Source organism: Populus nigra, chromosome 11 (assembly GCF_951802175.1).
Source record: "Populus nigra chromosome 11, ddPopNigr1.1, whole genome shotgun sequence".
Taxonomy (NCBI): domain Eukaryota; kingdom Viridiplantae; phylum Streptophyta; class Magnoliopsida; order Malpighiales; family Salicaceae; genus Populus; species Populus nigra.
The window spans coordinates 9,910,493-9,934,797 of record NC_084862.1 but is presented as its reverse complement, the minus strand read 5'-3'; the positions used below and the strand labels follow the sequence as shown (position 1 = coordinate 9,934,797).

Here is a 24,305-nt window from a genome sequence, read left to right as displayed (position 1 = left end):
CGCTTAAATTGGATGAGAAGAAGCATGTGCGGCCCTAAATTGGAAGACTCTAGGGACCTAAATTGCATGTCAAGATTTTAGAAGGTGGTAATAACAAAAATTGAAACTCGGAGGACTAGGGGTATAAATAGGGCCTTTTGGGAAAGAAAGAGATGCAAGGGAATGTGTGAATAGTGGCCAATGATTTTTCTGTGGATTTTTATATGAATTTGGAAGTCTTTGCCTCGGAGATGTAAATATGCTATGAAAGCATAACATATAAGCTTTTGTGTGTATCAGACAAGTTAAAGCTTCGTTCAATGTGTTAACGAGATCGATTTGACCATCAACATAAGGCAGTCCTTGAAATTCCCATTTTAAAATCTCTTTGGTCGGATGCCTTATACTTAATGTTGGAGATTTTATAGGTTGTAATTGTTTAGTTTATATTTAATATGTTGAATTAAATGTATACAGTATGATAACTAAATTAAATTACATCCAAGTTTTAGGAATCAAAGTAAGTATTTAACTTGCAATTGAGTTAACATAATTTCCCAGCAGGTGATAATACAGAGTTTTTTCTAATAATAATAATAATTTAGTTGTTTAGGCTGTTAGAATTTTTAGTCTCTCATCTAACAATGACCTGGTCTATCCAATCCTATCCTGACACATCATTCCATGTATTTTTTCAGGTTTCTAAAGATACACAAACTTTTCATGCATAAAACGTTTTCCATGCACACATAAATTTTTCTACGTAGAATATGCATCATTTTCAGCACCAATAACATTATTCATCACCAGTATTTCCACCAACCAATAGCACACACGACACAACAACCATGACTTAATATAATAACCAACAACTATCATAGCTGGCCAATGGCAACACATCAATTTCTCCACCAATAATACATTCTCTCTCTCTCTATAAAGAAATTTCAGGACCTTTGTGTATAAATATACCTTGCTAAGGGGGGAAATGAGGATCATATCCTTCTAGAGCTCTACTTAGCCGTTGAAAACTAGGTCTGAAAACATACATTTACATTCTAGGCCATAAAAGCCAACCAAAATTGATCATGTCTTATGAGAATCAGCAAGCAACATCACGAGACCAATTATACGTTCTAATTAGGCTAATTACAAGGGCAACATCCAAAAGAATCAAAAAGGCATTCAATGAAATAATTCATGACATTTAGGCCGAATAGGATTCGAGAATCCCTTCTAAGGTGGCGTCAAACATGAAGTTGAGTTCAGAAGAAGATCAAGCCTTAATTAATATGATCCAAGCAAGAGATGAGATTGATGAACATGTATTAGAGCTTAACTATATAACTTTATGGTAATGATCATAACTTTTAATCCGACTGTTGGGTCAGATTTAAATTTTTCTAGCAAATTTTAAAGGCCCTGTTTTGTATATGGTTAAAATGGCATAATGATTAGAAATTAGAAAGGTTTTCCGATAAGGCCTAAAAGTTACCATATGAATTGAGCTTTATTTAGTAATAATTTGGCATTTTTATTTTATTTTAAGAGTACTCTTAAACTAGTTTATATTTGACTTTTAATTTCAACTTAATATTCCAGTAGAGTTTATTTTGTTGAACTATAAATATTTTCTTTGGTTTGTAAGTTTGGGCAACTTATTGATTTTTGGAAATAATATTGGAGATTATTTTTCTTGCTCTTGGTTCTTTATTGAATTATTCATGATTATTAAAGATTCCTTCTTTATGGTGTCATAATCTTTATAACTTCAATTCTTGGTTTGTTATAATCAATTGATCAGGATATTCATCCAAGAACTATATTTTTTTGGTTCAAATAATCACTAGGTCCAGTTTTTTTCAACTTGATTTTAGCTTTCATATGTTGTGTTCATTCTTGACCATGGGTTCTAAGGTTTTTATCTTCCATGTTTGCATCATTTGGTATCAGCTTGGCACAAAAATCATGTTTTATCTATCTATCCCTCTTTAAATTTAGTTCTTTTCATGTTCTGAGTCTTGTTTTTCATTGTTAGGTTTAATTTCTCTCAAAATTATCAAATCCTAGTTTTCTTGATTTCAACTTTATTCTATCTCCTAGTTTCTTTGTGTTCTTGATTCAGCTTTAATCTAATTTCTAGTGTTTTTTTTTTGTGTTTTTGAATTTGGTTTTTATCCTGATTTTCTAGTTTTGGGTTTCATTGATTAAAAAAAAGTTATTTATTAAACTAGTATTCTACCAATATATATATGAAAAAAATATTTGTTATTTGGTTTCTATTGAAATTATTAAAAAAGAAAGAAAGAAATCACAAATCATAGTTGATTGAAATTGATTTGTTGTTAGGATTATAGAATTGAGATTGGTTTGAATTGAAATAGCCAAATTGATTTTAGTTTAATTGAATCTATATTGATTTTTAGTTTTTGAGTTCTTTTTAATTGGAAATTAGTTTGATTCTAAATTGAATTTGGGTTTTTATTGAATTCAGGTTTTGATATTAATTTGAGTTTGTTTGTTGAGTTATCATTTTTTATAGTTTCCTTATCATTTTTTTAATTATTATCATTGTGTCTTTTTGAATCCATTGGTTGAATGTTATAATCTAAAATTTCTTACTGATTTTGTTTAGCTCATTAAACAACTGAAGAGTTGAGCTAATAATGGTAAAAAGGAAAAAAAATGTGAGAATATTATTGTGAAAAGCCAAATTACAAGTGAAACACTTTTTTTTTTATTTCATATTTTCTTTAAAATATTTGTCTTTTAAAGGCAAATCATCACCTAATAAGGAAGAAGAAGAATAATTTCTTTATTTCATAGGCTATCCAACAATAATTTGAAAGGATAAATGCATTGTTTGGCAAGGTAAAGAATTAAATGGATAGACATGATGTCATGATTGTTAGTTTGCGTGAGGAGCCGTCCTAAAGGGATCCTAATGCCAAAAGAATGGAAAGATGTGCTACCATACTTGTAGATGAGTTTACCGATAAGAATGGGGATAATTATTTGAATGAACTTGCTCAAGCTTTATTCGGCTAATGAGGTAGAATTAAGTAATATGGTACATTTAGAGATAGTAGATTTTGGCATCATGGGGATTTCGGCCATAGAGTATTTAGGAGAGATATTGGGTTTCATGATGGTTTGGATAGAAATTTAAAAGTATTAAGATTAAGATTCCTGGTTTCCAATAAAGGAATAATGGAATGATCCAGAAACTTACTTGTAATGAGATAAAAAAGTGAAGTTGATTTTTTATTGTCATAACTATTCGGATAAGAAAAGGTAAAATCAGTTGTGATTGAATTTACTGATTATGCTATTATTTAGTGGAATCAACTTGTTTTAAGTAAGAGAAGGAATCACGAGGAGCCTTTTAATAATTGAGATAAGATAAAGACAATCATGAGGAGGAGATTTGTTTATAGTCACTATTATTAGGATTTCTATCAAAAATTGTTAAGCTTAACTTAATATATTTTCTAAAAGTGTAGAGGGCTACCATAAAAAGATGAAGGTGATTATGATTGGGTGAATACAAGGGAGGAAAAAGAAGCTACAATGACTAGATTATTGAATGGTTTGAACTATGAGATAACAAATGTTATAAAGTTGTGACATTATACAGAGTTAAAAGACACTGTGTATATGGCTACAAATATGAAACAATTTAAAAGAAAGGGTTATGCATGGTAAGTTTAAAATCTGAGTTTTTTTTCATCATAAAGGCTGAATTAGAAGAATAATAGGGATGCCCAAACTAAGCCAAATATAAGTAGTAAAACTAAGATAACTAATGTAAAAAAAGAAGACCATTGATATTCTAGGTAAATCTAATTCTTAATCACCTCGTAATCATGATATCAAATATTTCAGTTGTTTAGGAATAAGTCACATAACTTCTCACTATCTAAATAAAAGAGTTATGATCTTGTGTAACTATAGGGATGTGGAAACCAAAAGTGACAATGATGATTAGAAGATGTCATCACTTGAGAATGCTTGTGATTATGAGGTAAAGTATTCAATTGAGGGTGAGTCACTTGTTGTTAGAAGTGTATTAAATGTTTAAGTCAAATAGGATGATTTAAAGTAATAAAAAAAGAATATTTTTCATATAAGATGCCACATCACTAATAAAGTATGTAGTATAATTATAAATGGTGAAAGTTATGCTATTGTAGCTAGTATTTACACTTATTGAGAAGTTGAATTTGAAGATTACAACATATCATAATTCTTATAAGCTTTAGTGGTTGAATAAATATTGGGAAATGAAGGTGAATAAACATGTTTTAGTTTATTTTTTCAATTGAGAGATATAATGATAAGGTGTTTTGTGATGTTGTTAATAGGCATGCGTGTCACATACTATTGGGTAGGTTGTGGGAGTTTGATAGGAAGGTTATCCATGATGGGTTCTAGAATAGGTATTCATTTGTAAAAGTAGAAATTTCATTATCCTTGTACTGTTAACCCCAAAACGTGTGTATGAAGAACAATACGAATTAAAAAGAGAGAGTAAGGTTGAGAGGAGAGAAAAGGAAAAAGTGGCAGAAAAAAAAGAGGAGTCTAAAAGGAGAGAAAAAAAGAGGGGTCATATAAGAAGAAATGAAAAGAGAGTTTAGAGGGAAAAATAAAGTGGCATACGAGTTTTTATACAAAAGAGAGTGAGGTCAAGAATGTTTTTTTATACTAACTAGATTATGTTTATACTTTTGTATAAAAAGACATTTTTTAATACTAATAATATTGATTATTATATTCTTTGTATTGTCATTTATTTATTGTAGGAATTTATGAATGTGTTTCCTAAAGATTTTTCTAGTGATTTGTTGCCAATAAGAGGAAGAAAACATCAAATTGATCTCATATCTAGAATTGTGATTCCTAACCACCTAGCTTATTCAAGTAATTCTAAAAAGACAAATGAGCTTCAAGGGCAACTTAAAGAGCTGATGGTAAAACATAGACTTTCAATTTCTAGGCTAGATGACATAGTAGATGAATTACACGGTTCTTGTGTTTTTACGAAGATTGATTTGAAAAGTGAACATCATCATATTAGAATGAAAAAAGGTTATGAATAGAAAACTGCTTTGAAAAATAAGCATAATTTGTATTATTGGTTAGTTATGTTTTTTCATTGTATTAATACACCAAGCATATTTATTAGATTGATAAATGATGTATTGCATGCATTTATAGGCAGATTTATTGTATTTTATTTTAATGATACCTTGGTATACAACGAAAGCTTAGATGAGTATTAACCATTTGCGTTATGTGCTTGATGTTTTAAAAAATAAAAAATTATATGTCAACTTAAAGAAGCATACATTTTGCATGGATAAAGTTGTTTTTCTTGGTCACGTTAGAGAAAAAAGATATAGAAATGGTGAAGCAACTCTATGAAAGTGTTTGATAGAAAATAAAAATGAACAATGAACAATATGCATCTAAAGCTAACAAAGGGTGTAATGTTATATTCGAACCTAGTGATTGGGTTTAAGTGCATATAAGAAAGAAAAGATTTCCACCCCATATGCAATCCAAGTTGTAGTTTAAAGGGGACAGTCTATTTAAAATTCTTGAATGGGTTAAAAATGATGCATATAAGTTAGATCTTTAGGTGAGTATAATGTTAATGCTATATTCAACATTTTTTTATATCTTTTTCTTTTTATATAGGTAATGATTCAAGATCAAATACTTTCAAGGAGAGAGGGAATAATTAAAATCAACAAGCAACATCATAAGATCCATTGTATCTTTTCATTGGGCCAATTACAAGTGCAACAATAAAAAAAATTTAAAAAGACATTCAATGGACTAATTCATGACATTTATACTGATTAAGCTTTGAGAATTCCTTCTAAGGTGGTTCAAGCATAAAGTTGAGTTAAAAAAAGATCAAGTTGATCAATGTGATCCAAGTAAGAGATGGGGTTGATTAATATGTGCTAGAACTTTGCTATAAAGCTTTATATAATGGTCATAACTTTTACCAACTGTTAGCTCGAGCTACAATTTCTTCAGAAGATTTTAAAGGTCTTATTTCTTATATAGTTGAAATAATATAGCGATAAAAAACTGAAAAGACCTTTTATTATGATCTAAAAATTTCTATGTAGATTGAGCTTTATTTATTAAGAATTTGGCATTTTTGTTTTAAATTATTCTTAAACTAGTCTATATTTGGGTTTAATTTTAGCCCAATATGCTAGTAGGTTTTATTTTGTTGAACTATAAATAATTTCTTTGTTTTGTAAGTTAGGGCAACTTATTGATTTTCAAAAATAATATTGAAAATGATTTTTCTTGCTCTTAGTTCTTCATTGAATTATTCAGAACCTATCAAAGATTCCTTTTTTATGGTATCCAATCTTCATAACTTTGATTATTGGTTTGTTGTAATCAATGAATCAGAGTTTTCATTTAATAACTACATTTGTTTTTGTTCTAGTAATTATTGGGTCGAGTATTTTTCACTTGATTTTAAGATATAAGAATCGGCCATGCTATAGTCCCTAAACATTTTTTCTTCATACATTTATTTTTCTTGCATTTCCTTCCATATATACTATATTTCTCTTATACTTGTTAACTTAAACATCAGAGGGTCTCTTGTTCTAACAAGAAACTTGTTATACAAGAAAGCTTATATACTCACGATCAAGTCCAACCACACCAACAACCTAGGATGTAACCATGGAAACATTATTTCTATTTGATTTTTTTTTATTTTATTAGTGGTGTCATCTATAAAAATCAGAATAAAATGCTAGTTCCTTTCAATTCATATCAAAATTATTTTTCATTCTTAACAAAACTCCAAGACAAAGAAGAATAATTGATCTCCTCACTATAGGAACTTTAATTGCTTTTGTTCTCTGTCAACTTACTCATCAGGTGCAAGTTCTAGCTATACAAGAAATAACTTTGCACTTTTCCATTTCATCAATAAAAAATCCAACATAACTTCATTACATGCACAAGATGCATAAAGGTAACTCCATTTCCATAAAGAAACATGATAAAATGATGCGTAAAGTATGTATAATACTCCTATTTTTTTGCAAGAGTCACTCTTATTGGGAAGAGAACTCATCCATAGGTCCTAGCCATAGGCATGACTATCTCAGTCAATCCTTCTCTTACTCTTTCTCGCATGCTCTTTGATGAAAAAAGACTTTATTTTTATTATAAAGTGTTACAAACTCATCTCCTTAGGCCAATTTAAACAATTACGACATTCTTACAAATCCTAGGAAGAAAATAAAAAATTCTAAATTCACCATAAAACTCTTAACAGAAAAGAGTGATCTTATGTGTAAAAATGTCCTCGCAACTTTTTTATGGATTTATTAGAGTGTGCTATCATAACCTTGAACCTGACTTCATCTTTGGGCATCATATGACTTTTATATTAAACTAACCTCTCATTTTAGCACTAGTATTTCAGGTAAAAATAGCATGTCTCAGCTCTTTCCATCACCTAGCAAGAAGACTAAAACACCAAATTTTATCTTTAGAGATTCAAAGATAAAATGATGAACATAAAATATCTACTCGAAACAATTACCATTAAGACCCTGATCAATGGAGTTTACAACCACTCGTTATATAAACATATATATACACTCCCCAACAAGGGTTTTTCTTAATTTAAAACAGGCAATGAAGAATCATATTTGAGTAGAAGAAGCAAGTGTCACTAGATATGGACACCCTTGTTTTTAAATAACAGAATCTCCATAATGTTATCATTCTCTCACCCGAGCATAAAAGAAAAACACCAAGGAGCACATTTATGATCATCTAACATTATTCAAGCTCTTGGCCACTCCTTTCACCACCACACATGATGAGATATTGACTTCCATCGAGGAAAAATACTTTGTGCAACACCTACCTCCCATAAAAAATGATTCAAACACAAAGGGCTCTAAAAATTTTTATCGCTTTTACCATGACTATAGGCATGACACCGAGGAATGCCATACTTTGAAAAAAGAAATAGAAAGATTAAATTTCAGGGCATATCTTCAATATTTTGTAAAGAAAGCAAGACAACCAAAACAAGAAAGGAAGTAAGTTTGCATATTCCAAGATAAGTTACCTGAAATCATATAATCACTGGATTATCTTTATAAATTGTACCTCCATCTTTTGGATTTTTCAATAAAAATAGTAGTGTTTCTCTATGAGATTCTTTTTAGTGAAATCTTAATGTCTTCATTAAATTCTCCAAATCTCCTAACATATCTCCATGAAAAATCTCCACGAAAAGACCTTCATGCCTTTATACCTTCATGATCTTATCTTTATGACTTCATGAAAAATCTCCATCAAGAACTCTATTCAAAGCTCTACATCTCTATATAGTTTCTCCTTACATAATGTTTTTATGATTACAAAGCATTTTTTATTTTATAAATAAAAATTTCTTTACTAGAACTTGATAAGATCTCCTCTCTTTTATAGAAATGCTAACAAGAAATTAAAATAACTCTCTCTCTCTCTCTCTCTATGTGTGTGTGTGTGTGTAGGCTTGGCCCAAACAAATGGAATTCCATCCCAAAATCCCAGGTTAGACGACTATGATTTTTAGCCTAACACTCGATATTTATTTGATCTGTCTAACCCTACCCTGACATACCCTTCCATGCATATAGCTTTTTCTATGCACACATGATTGTTTCTATGTAGAGTAGGCACCATTTTCCACACTAAAAATAATGCTCATCACTAACATTCTATCAATAATAGGCATGGAACAACAATAATAACATGACACAATAATCAATGACCATCATGGCTAGCCAATGGCAACACGCTAATTTCTCTACCAATGATACGTTCTCTTTCTCTATAAAAAAAATTTCCAAAACTTAGGTGTATAAATACACCCAGTTACAAAGCAGAAATGAGAATTCCATCCTTGGTCAAAACTCCACTTAGCCATTGAAAACCAAACTTGGAAACATACACTAATATTCTACGCTATGAAAACAAGTCATAAAAGCCTGTCATAGCCAACCATACCATTCTAGGGTATAAAAGCCAACAAACACCATTCATGTTAGAGGTCATATATTGTTTTCTCTTCATACATACATTTCTTTTGCATTTATTTTTATAAACACTACACTGCATTTACACTTGTTAACTTAAGTATAAGAGGATCTCTTATTCCAACATGAGACTTGTTTTCCAACATTTCCAACATGAGACTTGTTTTCCAACATGAGCTGTTTTAGATTACACTTTCTTTAATAATATTTTTCCGTTAAAAATAATATTTTTTTATTTTTAAAAATTAACATATCAAAATTATTTAAAATAATTAATTTAAAATAATTTTTAATTTTTTTAATAAAAACTAGATTGAAATTCTGAAGAAAGGAGAGATGTGTGGGCTTTTGTTAATAAAAGCCAAGGGTGGGCCGTTAAGGTTATTTTCCTCGTTGTATTGTATCTTTTCATTACACTAGGATTATTAATTAAGATTAATTACTAATTCATGAATTATTAATAAGTAATCTAAAGCAGCTCATGAAATCTTTATTCAAAAATACATACACAAATCATGGATTCGTAATTTGACTTTGTTTTTATCTTTCAATTTTTTCATCATTTAATTTTTCTTTGATGTGATCCTTTGACGTTATATTATTGAAATTAAATTTTATACTTTGTTTTAATTTCATTTCTATAAATTTATCATAATTTTAAAAAAAAATCTGAGTTTGAGTTGATACTTGATTTTACAAAAAACAAATAACTTTATTGTTTGCATGAGATCAAGAATTAAAGGACTAGAATTGAAAAGGAAGAAAAATGGCAACCTATTCTTCAAAAAAAAAAGTGTTTGTGCTTTTTTAAAAAGATTTAGCGTTAAGATTTTTTTCAATTTCCTTTTTTGTCCTTTTAGTTTGATAATTATACGTTTTAGTCCAAAATTTTATTTTGTACGCATTTCAATCCTCGAGTTTGAGATGAGAGAGTTAGACGCCTAAAAATAGTGGTGGAGAAAAAGAGATCGGTTGGTCAGATTTTGTTGAAAAAATAATCAAATTTGATGTCAAAGTGTCACTATTGATAAGGGGAGTGTCATTTAAGTGTTTTCTAGCTTCTATATTGCTGGACCAAGCAAATTTGAGGGGGTTGACAGGGTTTTTTTTTAAGTTTATTTTGTGTTTTTTTAAGTTGATTTAGGTTTTTTCAATTGGGGATTTTTTTATGGTTATAAGGGTTTTTTTATGTGTTTTAATGTAAAAATTAGTTAAAATTGGGGTTTTGGGTAAAAAAATACCTAACTTGATTTTTCAACCATCACTATAGTATCTGGTAACTAGGCATGCAGACAACGTGTCAATTATTTTTTTAAAAAAAAAATATTGTCAGCCTAACTTGAAAAAAGGCCTTGACTCATGAGCCTATGCTTATTTTTAAAGGCCTAAGCATGCTAGGCTATCCTGAATATGACTTGGATCATAAGTTTGACATATTAATCTAGGTTGATCATTGTCGATCCAAGATGTCATCGTCAAAATATTAAAAAAAGATAGCATTATGAAATTTTGTTTTAAGTCAAATCGAGTTTTGACTAGTCATCCAAGCTATCTTTAGACCTATTAAGTCAATTGAATTACATGAGGTCAACTCTCATATAATTTTAATTAAACTCGGGGCCAGACAAGGAGTTGGGTTGAGCGGTCTCCGAGTTTATTGCTAGGCTAGGTTTAATAATATTGTCAAAGACTTCCACGCGACAACATGTGAATGTTTTTTTTTTCTTATGTTTTTTAATATGTGTACACCTAGATTATAAAAATGTTGTTTTTCTATAAGTTAGACTTGTTCTAAGGATAATAATAAGATGTTGCCTAAAAAACTAATTTACTGATAAAAAACTTTTGGGTATGTATTTTAATTGTTTTTTTTTTATTAAATGAATGACATAAAAAAAAATTTTGTTGAAATTAAAAATATCAATAAGAGAAGAAAAGGTTTACTATTAAAATAGTTTGCTTCAATGAAATTCAAATAATTACTTTTTTTTATAAAAAAATATTTTCATGTAATTAAATAAAATAAGTGATGGGCTCCTCGTAGCGCAAGATTGAATATCTTAATTTGTATATGTTTCTCAACTTTACTACTTAGTCCTTGGTTTATATTAACAATCTTTTGAATATTTATTGGTGCATATAATTCTCAATTTATTTTATTAAATTAATGCATCAAATTATGAATCCGTGATTAAAATTATTCTTGCTGATAGAAAAAAATTAACAACACTTATATATTTTTTTATGACTCAGTAAATCACAAACAATTATATAGTAAAAGACCAAGGGAGGGCAAACAATTGAAATCGAAATGGACCTTCTCATTTTATCATTGGTAAAGAAAATGATGGGATTGAATTCAATGTGATAGGTTAAAATGAGAAGGTTGGTATAAACTTAAGTCTTCTAATCATTGAAAGTTACACCGTTACACATTGACACATGAATGGACCTTCATTGGTTAACGTTAACAAACAATTTAATGTAATATTAATTTTTAGCTCTCCCTTGGTCTTAATTGAAATCGGAATGGACCTTCACTTGTGTCAATGCCGCAATGTACAGGGGAGGTCCCTTCATAATGAAATCTATTTACCTATAAATATAAAATATAATAGAAAGATGAACTTTCAATGTAAGTTTGTTATATTTTGAGTTGATTTATGTTTAATAATTTATGAACAAATAATATTTCATTAATTTTATTAATTTTTAGATTCATAAACATTGAGGTTTCCCGAATAATAACATTATCATTTAAATCATTGATGGAAATTCCTTTATTTCAATGAAGCCATGTTTCCAAACATCCTGAAAAGAAACCGCATGTTGATGCATGGTTTTCAAGATTTAATATTAGTATTAACTTAAAATTTTTACTATTTATTATGTTAATTTGTTTACTTTATTGAAATTATTGAAAATTTTCTTTTATAAATTTTTACTGTAATGCTAAATCTGAGTGGGATAGAGCAAATGATAATGTTGCGATAAGGATTTGGAAGAATCACGTTGCAACTAGGTAACATCGAAGTCATTATAATTTTGTTTTTCAAATATTAAAATTTCATTTGTCATTTACTCATAGATAATATGTTTGTATCATATAGGTTGCATGATTTTTGGTATAAGGCGCAAAAGAAATCTAAAACATATGCCAAATTAAAGAAAGCACTCTACCAAGCTGGAATGATGTGACAATTTAGAAGGATTTCAGGTCGTCATACATCCTGGAGACTATTTGGGTGGAATACTTTCAGCACGTAATGTCCAAGTGTTTCATAAGATGGTCAAAGTTTGGTGCGAGGAACCGAAGCCGACAAATTCATGATTTGGTTACCACGCATACCAGCGACTCCATTCGATTCGTTTTGCATGCGAACCGGATGGTAAGATTTATTTTAATTATATATATTTTTAATTTGTTATTATTTATAAATATATTTAATTGATAATATTTTTATCTTACAAGCTACAACTCTTGGACGTCAATCAAGTCTAATAGAGCTTTTTTATGGAAACGCATGTGCAAAGTGATGATCGCCAAAAAAGGATGCGACAATTTGTTGACAGCCGAACTCAACACTTTATGGTACGGTTTTCAACCATTTTTTTATTAAGTTATTATTTTCTTGAATTTTATGATTTCATTTTTTATTTGCAGGAGACATAACAAATGGTTGAAGGAGGGATATAGAGACGATCCTTCAACCCACTCAGATTTCAATTCGGATTTATGGTTGGAGGCAGGATTATCCGATGAACCCGATAGAAATTGGATATACAGACTCTCTAATACCATGGTCGAGAACTTGCGGACGACCCATAGTTTTTCAATCATTAAGTGCTCGCAATTAGTCCCGAGAACTCAGTCTCTGAAATTTGCGGTCTTGTTGGATCAAGGAGTACAAGAACATACGACCCATCTCAATAAAAAAAATATATGAATGACTTTTTGTGGATTATAAAGAACTCCGTTGAATGGTCATAGATATTAAATCACAGATGAGTGGTAAATGTGCACCATCTTATTAGCCCCACGGTCTAGGGGATGACCAACCTCCTTCTTCAGCGTCGCCTTTGTTCTAATTTCATTGTGTTTGAATGTATAAATTTGAAATAAATATTTGGTTTTTATATTAAGATAATTGATTTTTAAATACTTAAATTTTATGCAAATTTATTTTTTTAATTATTTTCTATTTCTGTTCAATAGATTTTTTTAAAAAATATATATATATTTAAATTATTACTAATATGGTTACCAACGAACTTATTCCATTGGTATATTTTAGAGAGTTGGAAAAGAATTACTGCAAATACCACTACAATTGTTAAATCACCAAAGAAATTATTTCATCGGTATATTTCAAAGAGTTGAAAAAAATTACTACAAATATCACTATAACTGTTAAATCATTGATTGAATACGCCCGTCGGATTATTCTAGAGAGTTGGATATGAATTACTGCATATATCACTGCAACTCACCGACAGAATTACTGATAAATCAAGAAAAACAGATAATTTTTTTTTGACATGCATGGTCCGTTTATAAAGCTATTGGTAATTGTTTTTATTAAAGATGAACTTATTGGCAAACCAAAAACTAAATTGGATAGTGAACTGTGATATCGTGATTTCAATTAAAGGGAGTCATTCATTTTATGATTTTTTTATATATTTATTCATAATTAGTTAGTGTTATAAATTTAATTTTAATTATAAATCTAGTATAAAGACTTTTTTTGAATTCGCAATAAATCTTTTTCATGATAATTTGTTATTTGAAAATAGTTATAGTTTTAATGTATTTTCTTATTTTTTTAATTGGAAAAATCATTTTGATTTTGAACAACTGAACCCCGTTTTCAATTGAAAAAGAAAATTAGGAAAGAAAAAAAATTAAAATAGAAAAGGAAAATAATTTTCGATCTGTTAATAAACACACACCCTTGGTATTTCGGTTATAGGGTTTGTATTTTTCTTTGATACCTTTTTATATATTTATTAAGAGCATAGGCTAGTATGAGAATATAACTCTTACCCTGTTGATTACACATAGAACGAAAGAACTGTACAGGAAGTAAATACACAGGCAAGACAAAACATTCCTGCTCTTCTGCCATTCCCTAGCAAGACAAAACATTCTTTGATTCCTTGAAGCATTCAGCTGATCACAATTCCTCATAACTGCAAATGTAAAATGGAGTTTTCATCCTGCAGGGAAACTATGCTTTAAAATCAACCAAGCATCTAATTGGACAACCTTACAAAGCATGTCATTAATGCTTATAAACACGCTAGTAGCTGCCACTCATCCTGGGCAATATATGCAGTCCAGCTACTTGCTGTCCCTGCGGTGGCTCCACCACCCAAAACCGTGCAGGCCTCGCCATCACATCCACCACAACAATCGTCTCCCCATTCGCGCAAACCACGCAAACTCTCCCTCTTCCTGCGGCGATCTGCTCAGCGAGTTTAAGCTCTGGCAATTCAATGACCTTCTTCCAACAATCATTTTTACAATCATACTCACTCAAAGCTCCTGTTACTTCATTCACTACATAGATAGCATCTTCATTCATTGTAGCTGCTGGTCCATTCCATCCAGCTAGCATCCCTCTAGGCATATCATTCCATTGGTTTTCTTCTACATCATAAACCAAACCTTCTTTCGGTGCATTGCCTTTAACGTTGACCATGTAAAGCTTGCCTTTGTATCCTATTGCCCCAATAGGTTCCCTGCTAACCTACCATCTTTCAGTGGTGCCATGTTTTCCCATCTCCAATGGTTACCTTGTTGCCTGAAGTCCCATTGTTCCATTGATCTAGCTACTTCTCCACTGTACCGTGGACCAACCCCACTTGCCACATAAACCCTTCCATGCACAGAACCAGTGGCACACCAACGCCGAGGGCTAGTGAACAGAGGACCAAAGAACCACTTGTTAGACTCTGGATGGAAGACTAATGGCCTAGACAGTGCTGGGACAAACTGGTGAGTGGTGCCAGATATAAGAACAAGGTGGTTAGAGACTGTTAGGGATTGTACTGAGAGCTTTCTTGATAAAAACGATGGGTGGCGGTGGAGGAGGTGGAGTGGGGGATCTTTTGGAATACTAGTGACTGATCGCCATAATGATGATATAGGGTCAAATGACATGAGCTCAATTGAACTGATTCTATCCACTTGATTGTCTTTTGTGGTAGGACACGATGATGATGCAGAGAGAAAGGCGTAAAGGGAGAAGAATGGGGCGAATAATGAAGAATAGAGAAGTCGCCGCCATGCATGGGATACAGAGAAAAGAATGGAAGGTGGGAGAGAAGTGAGACAGTTTTGAGAAAGGTGGTCGGGTAGGCCTGGCAACAACGTTTCATTGAGAGTGTCAGGGAGCTCATTCTTCCTGGTTTTCTTATAATTCGGGAAGGATTTCATGGAAGAAAAATTGTTTTAAAGTTAAGAAACGAAGAAGAGGGGGATTTTATATAAATATATCTCGTAACAGAGGAGTTGATGTACTTTCTTTTTCACCAAGAATTTCTCTAGCTGAACCGTTTATATGAACATTTATTGTTTGGCTTTCTTTTGGCGCAAAAGTGAGATTAGGTTAGTCATAGATAAAATAATATTTTAATTTGTTTAAAAAAAATGAAACTTCTCAGTCAAATACAATATTTTTTTATTTAAAAAACTAAAAAAATTACTTTTTTTTTTAGTTTTCAAACTTTATACTAGTTATAATATTGATGTATTTATAGTTTTTTAAAAGGTTATTCATAGTTTTTCGATACAAATGTTTCAAAAAAAATTTTCAAATGAAAAAACATGAACGAAACATTTGTTTTCTTTTATATAAAAGTACTTCCTAGCAATTCAAAAGATTAAAATTAATTTTTTATATTTAATTAGTCTCATAAATTTAATTTTTGATAAATCTAATATGAAGATGTTTAATTTGAGTTGAAAATATAATTTTTGCATTAAATCTTTTTAATCTCGATGAAATAAAATTAATACTCTACAACACAAATATAAAATATTAAGATGACTGTTATAAATTATGATTTTGTTTTTTTTTTTTTTTGAAAAATAGTTATAATCTTGATGTATTTATTATTTTTGTTTTCAAAAAATAAACAAGTTTAATTTTGGATATTTTTCTTGAGAAATTTTCTCTCAAGGAAAAACCATACAATATGAAATTTATTTATTTTGGCTAACTTTATAGAGATAAATGCATGGGTTCTATGATCCATGCCTTTAATCATAAAACAAGCGTTGTCACCTTCTTGGTTTCTCTCTTCCTCGTTATAATATGGCCCTTCCATGTTCTCATATATGTCCTTTTCTTGAGTCTAGTCCGAGCATCCTCTGACCCGAGGCTGAATAACACAAGTAGTGATAATGTGGTGGCGAACTCCAAAGCCAAATTTTATAATTATGAAAGAAAACGTACGCCTCTGGACATGGAATCACACGAAAGATGTTGAGTGCTTCACCTTGTGATATTGCAGCAAGTTAAAACAGCTGATGGGTGCAGATTGAGTAGGAGTAGGAGTTGCAAATTGCAACCTAATGCTTGACCATTTTCTCATTGTCACTTTCTTCTCCAGGAACCACTCCACTACTGGCACTAGGTAACAAAAAGTAAAGAAGAAAATGTAAAGTTAATTTAGCACGGTTGTAGCTCCATACAGTGTTCGTTCATTTAATAATCAATACATGTGTCACAGGTCTAGGTGTGAGGGCGTGCTGGTAAAACACTGATGGGATCTTGACGGCATGTATGGATAGTAACAATACCCGTGGGCAGAGGTAAATTAGATAGCAGTGCATACATAATAGGTGTGTATGAGCAACGAAATTAAACTCGACACGACTTTAAACTTGGATGGTGAGTTGTGCAAGATGTACGTAAACTTGCATATGTAATAGTTTAGGAAACCCTTTGAGAAACACCTTAGTTTATATGCCAAACATGGGTTGAATTATGAGATAGGTTGAGTCTAGATGGGGATTAGACTGCCACATAGGGATCCAGATTTTGGTGAAAATTTAACGTTATGGCAAGTGGTATTAGGGTTACATGCTAGAAAGGATATTTGGTTGTTCTGTAAAAGCTATTGTTGGTAAGTTTCTGAAACTTGTGGTTGACTTCACATGTCATTAGGTATGGAATCAATCCCAAACATTGACATGTCTCGAAGGCTTGATTGGGCCAATCCCAGAACATGTAGATTGCTCCATTAATAAGAGACTAAAACCTCAAAATCAAAGATAAAAGATAAGAGGGAAGAAAAGAAGAAGAAGAAGAAATTGATAGGTGTGGATTCAAGTCTACTAATGACAAGGGTAATGACAAAAGAACCCAAGCTAAATGTTGGCTAATATTATATTTAGAGGACCACACTATACTAGAAAATATATGAAAGCTATTTTGATCGATGATAGTGAACATGAGGAAACAATCATGCATATAAACCCAAAACATGTGTTGAACTATTTGGTTATGGAATTAGAAGATTCAGTGGACAAATTCAGCATTGTTAACATTGATTTGGTGCATCTAAATGCTTTACGGCAAGGAAAATTAGGTGCTTTTGTACACTCTAATGTATGTCAAAATTAGAGTGAATGACAGGGAAATTACTTCCATGTCAGATTTTGGTGCTACGAACACCCTTGTTGTTGACAGATTGATGATGCAACTAGAACTATAATTGCATAACAATTATATGGCAATGAAGGCAATGAATGCAAAGGCACAAAGGATAATAGGAACTGCTTATAGTGCTGAAAAAGTGGTAAGGGAAGTATGAATTTATTGGTTTATGACACTTGATGATTTTAACGTCATTTTTAGCTTAGACTTATTGAAAAAAGCTAAGACTGTGTTGATGTTGTGCTTGGGTGGAATTTTGATTACCAATAAAACATGCCTTGATTTTACGTCTTGCTATAAGACTTTGGTGGTCGGAAGTAGCAAGGGTAGCATTAGCATGATTTTATCCATTGTGATCGACAAGGCCTTAAAAAGAGCAGCAAAATGTTTTTGATAGTAGCAAGGGGTAAGGGTTTTGGATATATTAAGCAAGTGTTGAATTTCTTTTCTAAATTGTTAGAAGAGTACAAAGATGTCATGCCTTTTGAGTTGCTGAAAAAGCTTCCACCGAGAAAAGTTGTTGATCACATAATTGAACTAGTGCCCAGTGTGACACCACCATTGCAACCTTGTATCATATGTCTCCAAAACTATGATGCTCCTATTCTGTTTTAAAATAAGGCAAATGATAGTCTTCGAATATGTGTGGATTATTATACACTAAACAAGGTGGTGATAAAGAATAAGTATTTGGTGCTGCTGGTGCAAAACTTGATAGACAGGTTAAGTGGGGCTTCTATCTTCATGAAACTAGATTTTAGGTCTAGTTATTGGCAGGTTAGAATTGCTAATGGGCACAAGTATAAGATGACTTTTATGACGAGGTACGATTCATATGTGTCTTTAGTTATGCTATCCGGCTTAACCAATGCTCTAACTACGTTCTGTAACTTGATGAATGATATGCTATATGAGTTTTTAGATGACTTTATGGTCATGTATTTAGTTGACATTGTGGTTTTTAGTACAAGCATGAAGGATCATGTGGTGCATTTGTTTAGGGTTTTGAGTAGGCTAGGAAATATAAATTGTTCATCAAAAAGGATAAATGTGATTTTGCATGTTTTAAAATTATATTCCTAAGGCACTTGGTAAGTATGGGCCAAGTGAGGATGGATCTGAAGAAAGTATAAGCTATACTGGAATGGGCAGCCCCTATAAAGGTGTTTGATTTACAATCCCTTTTAGGTTTGGATAACTATTATTATCTATTTATTAAGGGTTATAGCAAAATGGTCACCTCTCTATTCAATCTGTTGAAGAAAAATTAGAGGCAAAAGTGGTATAATAAATGTCAACGAGCATTCAACAAGCTGAAAATGGATGTTACGTCAATGCCAGTGTTAAAACTATCTAATTTTGAGAGGCCATTCAAAGTGCATATAGATGCTTTGGATAGGGCTATTAAAGATGTACTGGTATAAGAGGGACATTCAGTTGCATTTGAAAGTCAGAAACTAAATGAGGCAAAACAGAGATATTCGACACATGAAAAGAAAATGACTGTGGTGGTTCACTTTCTTGGTGTGTGGTGGATGTATTTGTTAGGGCTAAAGTTTACTGTGAAAACAAATAATATGGACGACATTTTCTTTATAACACAAAAGAAGTTGTTGCTGCGACAAATTCGGTGGCAAAAGTTCTTGGCCGAGTATGATTTTGTATAAGAACACAAACTGAGGTGAAACAGTCAAGTTATGGATGCATTTAGCATGCATGAAGTTCTTGCTACTTTTTTTCCTTTGTGCAAATGGAGTTGGACATGATGAACGACTTCATCAAGCTACTGAAAGAGATATAGCTTATAAAAAGTTGAATGATCTTGTACAAGAAGGGATAGTACAAAGATATTGGCTGGAAAACAATCTCTTCAATGCCAAAGAGGGTCTAATTTACATGCCAAAAAGGAACCTATGAAAATTCTTGATGTTAGAGACACATGATCTGTAGTGGGTTGGACATCTAAGAAGGGAAGGGATGCTAGTTTTGTTTTCCCAAACATATTATTGGCCAATGATTAATGAAGATGTAGAGTTATATGTCAAAACTTGTTTAGTATAACAGCAAGACAAAACCTTACAGCAGTGCGAGATAGGTTTGATTCAGCCATTTTCAATACCAAACAAGCCTTGGGTGTCAGTTTCTATGGATTTTATTGTGGGTTTTTTAAAAGTAGATGACATGAATGTAGTGATGATGGTTGGGGATAGATTCATCAAATATGTAAGAAAATCACTAGCAGATTGATTTAACAAGGGTTGATATTAAAATATGATGGGCTTTTAAAGTTAAGAAGAAAGTGGGAGCTGTTGCATACAGTCTGATCTTACCAGAACAGTTGAAACTTCACCCTACATTTCATGTGAGTTACTTAAAATCCTACTACAAAGACAAAAAAAACCTAGATAGAACCAAGTCACAATATGTTCCCCTAACAATTCAAAAGCAATTTTACAATAGCATTGTCAAGATCATCCTCGATTTGGTCATCATAAGAAGACTTAATGAATTGAGTTTTTAGTGAAATAGAAGAAAAACTCAGAGGTTTTATGGGAGAAAAACATAAATTTATGGCAATTTAAAAACAAGATGCAAGAATAACTCACTTATATTTCGAGAAGAGTGTCAAACTCTTCAAGCGGGGGTGGTTTGTCACAGGTTTAGGAGCAAGGACATGCCAGTGAAAACACTGTTGGGATTTTGATAGCATGCATTGAAAATGGTAACATGCTTGGGTAATGACAGATTTGACAAAAATGCATAACAAGTGCGTGCAAGCAACAAGTTCATGTTTAACATGACTTCAGACTTGGATGGTGGGTTGTCCAAGATGTACAGAAACACAACTATGATGGCAGAAAGGGTTCAGATGATTGGTTTGATGGTTTATTAGGTGACAAACCAAGAGAAGTTACAATAATAGGAAGTTGGCGATAATATTTTACAGTTAATTTTTTTGACAAAACTACTTAGAGTTGCTTAGATTTGTATTAGATCAGTTTCTATCTAACTTATCTATTATTTGTAATATAAATAGAGGTCAGAGTTATGTTGCATACAAGATATTGTGCATTGCACACACAAAGAATTTTATGGATTCTTTGTTACCGGTATTAATAAAGGTTGAGAGTTTTTCTTGTAATTGTGCTTTATGATTATGATTCTTATACTTGTGTTGTTGTGGTTTGTCTGTAACTTGTAAGACTTTAAGGAAAGCCTCTTGAATGTGTAAAACACCTTAGTTTATATACCAAACACAAGATGAATTGTGAGATAGGATGAATTTAGAGGAAAATTAGATTGCCGCATAGGAATCCAGATTTTTATGAAACTTTAACCTTGTGACAACATGCATAACAAATAAATGAAAACGACAGCTACATATGAAATTTAATTCACTTGGTTACTTTAAATTTAAAAATATTCATCTTTATATATTGAGGTTCACCATATAAATACCTATTGTGTGATTTAATGGCACTAGAAAATTCAATAATCAACTAATCAATATTCTATCACTAGATGGAAGTTGTGTAGAGAGGGGTTATCATCTGCTTGGGAGAGATCACAAAGAAAGACAAAGAGAACCGGTTTAGTTGATTTGAGAATGAAATTGAATTTTTATATTTTTCTTTTACTGACGTATTAATATTTCATTGGTATTATCAATTATACCAATGAAATATTAAAAAAATAAATGAAATAAATATCCATCCTTTTGGTATAATTATTATTTGCTTACGAAGTTGACTTTGTCAGCATTTTAACTACAATTCTTCTTTTTATCTATAATCAATAAATTCTATTGATATTTAATTAGACAGTTTCTAATAGTACAATTAGAAAAAACTAAATACAAAAGAAACACTTTATTTCTATCTAATTTGAGGTTTCTTGTGCGTCTTGTGTTAAAAAGTAAGGACAATGTCATAGCTAAATAAATGCATTGCAAGCGGTGAATTAGGTACCAGAGTAATCCTTGAAGAAAGAATTTGAATATATATATATATATATATATATATATATATATATATATGTTTTATTTATGTAAATAATTAGGGATTATATATTGGAGATTATTTTTAGAATCATATTAATTTTTTAAAAATAAAATTAAATAAAATCTCAAAAATAATTTTAATTTTACTTTATGATTTTCCTTGTAATTAAGTCTTTGATAAAATTAATCAAGCCTTCCAAAATCCTCATTGAGTCCGTACTCATCTAAATTTATATTTATTTATCCCAAATAAAATATTCTCAACAATGAGGCTTTTTGTCAATTAGAATTAGGTTGTTAATTTGTCAATCTTGTACATTCTGGTCCTCTAACTTTTTCACTTGTCATTTTCGTCCTTCACCACCAATTTGGACAATCTTCTAGGCTTTCTTCATGTTTATTTTCTTGTATTTTTTGATTCTCTTTTTCTATTATTTGTTCTTTTCTTGATTTTTTTAGTCAAAAATAGATAACAACAAAACTAATAATGCATCTCATATCCCAAACTTGTTTTTCAGGGAGATTGTATGTTCACATGGAATTTCTAGGAGTATAGTTTTCAGATCATAATGTTTGGTTCCACAGCTACTTTTGGAAGGCTTTGTGAGGAAAATTGGGTACTAAACTCTTATTTTCAATAACTTGTCATTCTCAAACAAATAGACAAACTAATATAGTAAATAGAACTTTATCATAATTTTTACATGTTGTTATTCAAAAAAATATAAAAAGTTAGAAAGAATATTTGCCTTTTGCTTATAATAAAACTGTGCTTTCAAGAACTAACTTTTCTCTTTTTAAAATTCTTTGCTTCATCCAATTCTGTATTCTGCCCTGCTCCCCATTATTTACTATATGTAATTAGTTACTGCTTTGTAATTTAAGTGTAAGTGAACTCATTTGCAAAATTTGCTTTAATAATTGGAGATCCGTGTGGTTTATAATTTATTAGAAAAGAATATATTCATTGGATGTCCTCTAGGGATGCAATGGATGGTTAATTTTTATGGTAATTGGAGAATACACGATGAAATAATTCCTCGAAGTAAAATATTGATGCAGCTGCAATATAAACCAATTCGAGTTGATAATGAGGCACTTGAGCTAAAACTTTTTTTTTTCACATGGTCTTTTCCATTACTTTTCATTTTTTTATTGTAATTTTAATACAAGACGTTTATATTGTTGTATCTCCTTTTGGGATTTATGTCGGCAAAATTCAGTTTTTTAGCTTCGCTTTTTCTTTAATTTCACTATTCTTTGTGCTAGATCTTGGCCTGTAGCTGATGATTCATGAAAATCGATTGCTTTAGTGAGAAGATGCACAAATTTTGCTTTATTTTGAGCTTTATATATATATATATATATATATATATATATATATATATATATATATATATGCTTGCATTTCAATCATCACGAAACAGTAAGCTGGTTATAAATTTTCTATTTTTTCACTCTTGTTGTGAAACTCAAGTCAATAAATGATTTTATTGCATTACATACAGAACAATGAACAAAAAGGATTAAAGTAAGAAAAAAAAACTTTAAAGAAAAAAGCTAAGAATTAAAAAGAAAAAAAAGGAAAAAGCTAGGAAGAAAAGAGAATTTAGAAAGGGAAAAGTCTGTTATTTTTATTTAATCATCTAAAATTGTCTCATTGAAAGAGAAAAATATAAATAGCATAACCTTAAAACACTCAACTATTAAGCTTAACTCATCAATTAAAACTATCTAATATAAATAACTCAAATAAATAAAATAAAATAATGAAATAGGCTCAAATTGGCTCAATTTCTCAACCAAAAAGTGACAAGTTAGGTTATCCTACAGGTCTTCATTCATATATTCCTGTAATTTATGGGTTTGGTGTCCTCATCAAGTCTCCTGAAATTCGAGAAAGTCAACCCCGTCGAGTAAAGCTTTAGGTGACTCTAATAGTACTCTCAAATATCTAGATCAGTCTACTACAAAGTATCTCTAGTGATCCAAATGCAATATGAATCAAGTCTGACTTACCCAACGAACTAGAAACCTCACTATTCTTAGTAAAAGCAACTTATTCATCTAAACTAGCATCAATGTTACCTTTTTGTGTTGAGATCAAGGTAAAAGGGATAGAGATTTCAATAAGATCATCAGAAGGGAAAGGAGAGTTAGGTGGCATCTCAAAATGATCATTTGGAATAGGATGTGGTTTCTGAAAAGAGAGAGAGAGAGAGAGAGAGAGAGAGTTTTATGATGTAATTATTGAGATAAGGTTTTAAATTGTAGAAAGAAAAAAATTAAAAGAGAAAAGACTACAATCTTAAATTTTTTTATATATATAATTCTAATTGTGGTTCAAAAAACCATTTTATTCATTTTAGCTTGCAAGAGGAGAGATATACTCGCTAAAAAAAACAGAGAAAACTATCGATTAACCATGTTTTGACAATAAAAAGATTAATCTTGATGGCAACTTGTTTTATTTAATGAGGGGAGTTCATGACCATGAAGGTATTTTTATACCTTGTTGAAGAAATGTAGTTCCACATTTATGGTTTTGACCACGTAGAGAACACAGCAAAC

The 24,305-nt window shown here is 30.8% G+C and overlaps 1 pseudogene; it reads right to left on the bottom strand.

The window, feature by feature from the left end:
• Window positions 1-14,094: 14,094 nt before the first annotated feature.
• LOC133668837 (F-box/kelch-repeat protein SKIP25-like) lies at window positions 14,095-15,560 on the bottom strand (annotated as a pseudogene).
• Between the last annotated feature and the right edge of the window lie 8,745 nt (window positions 15,561-24,305).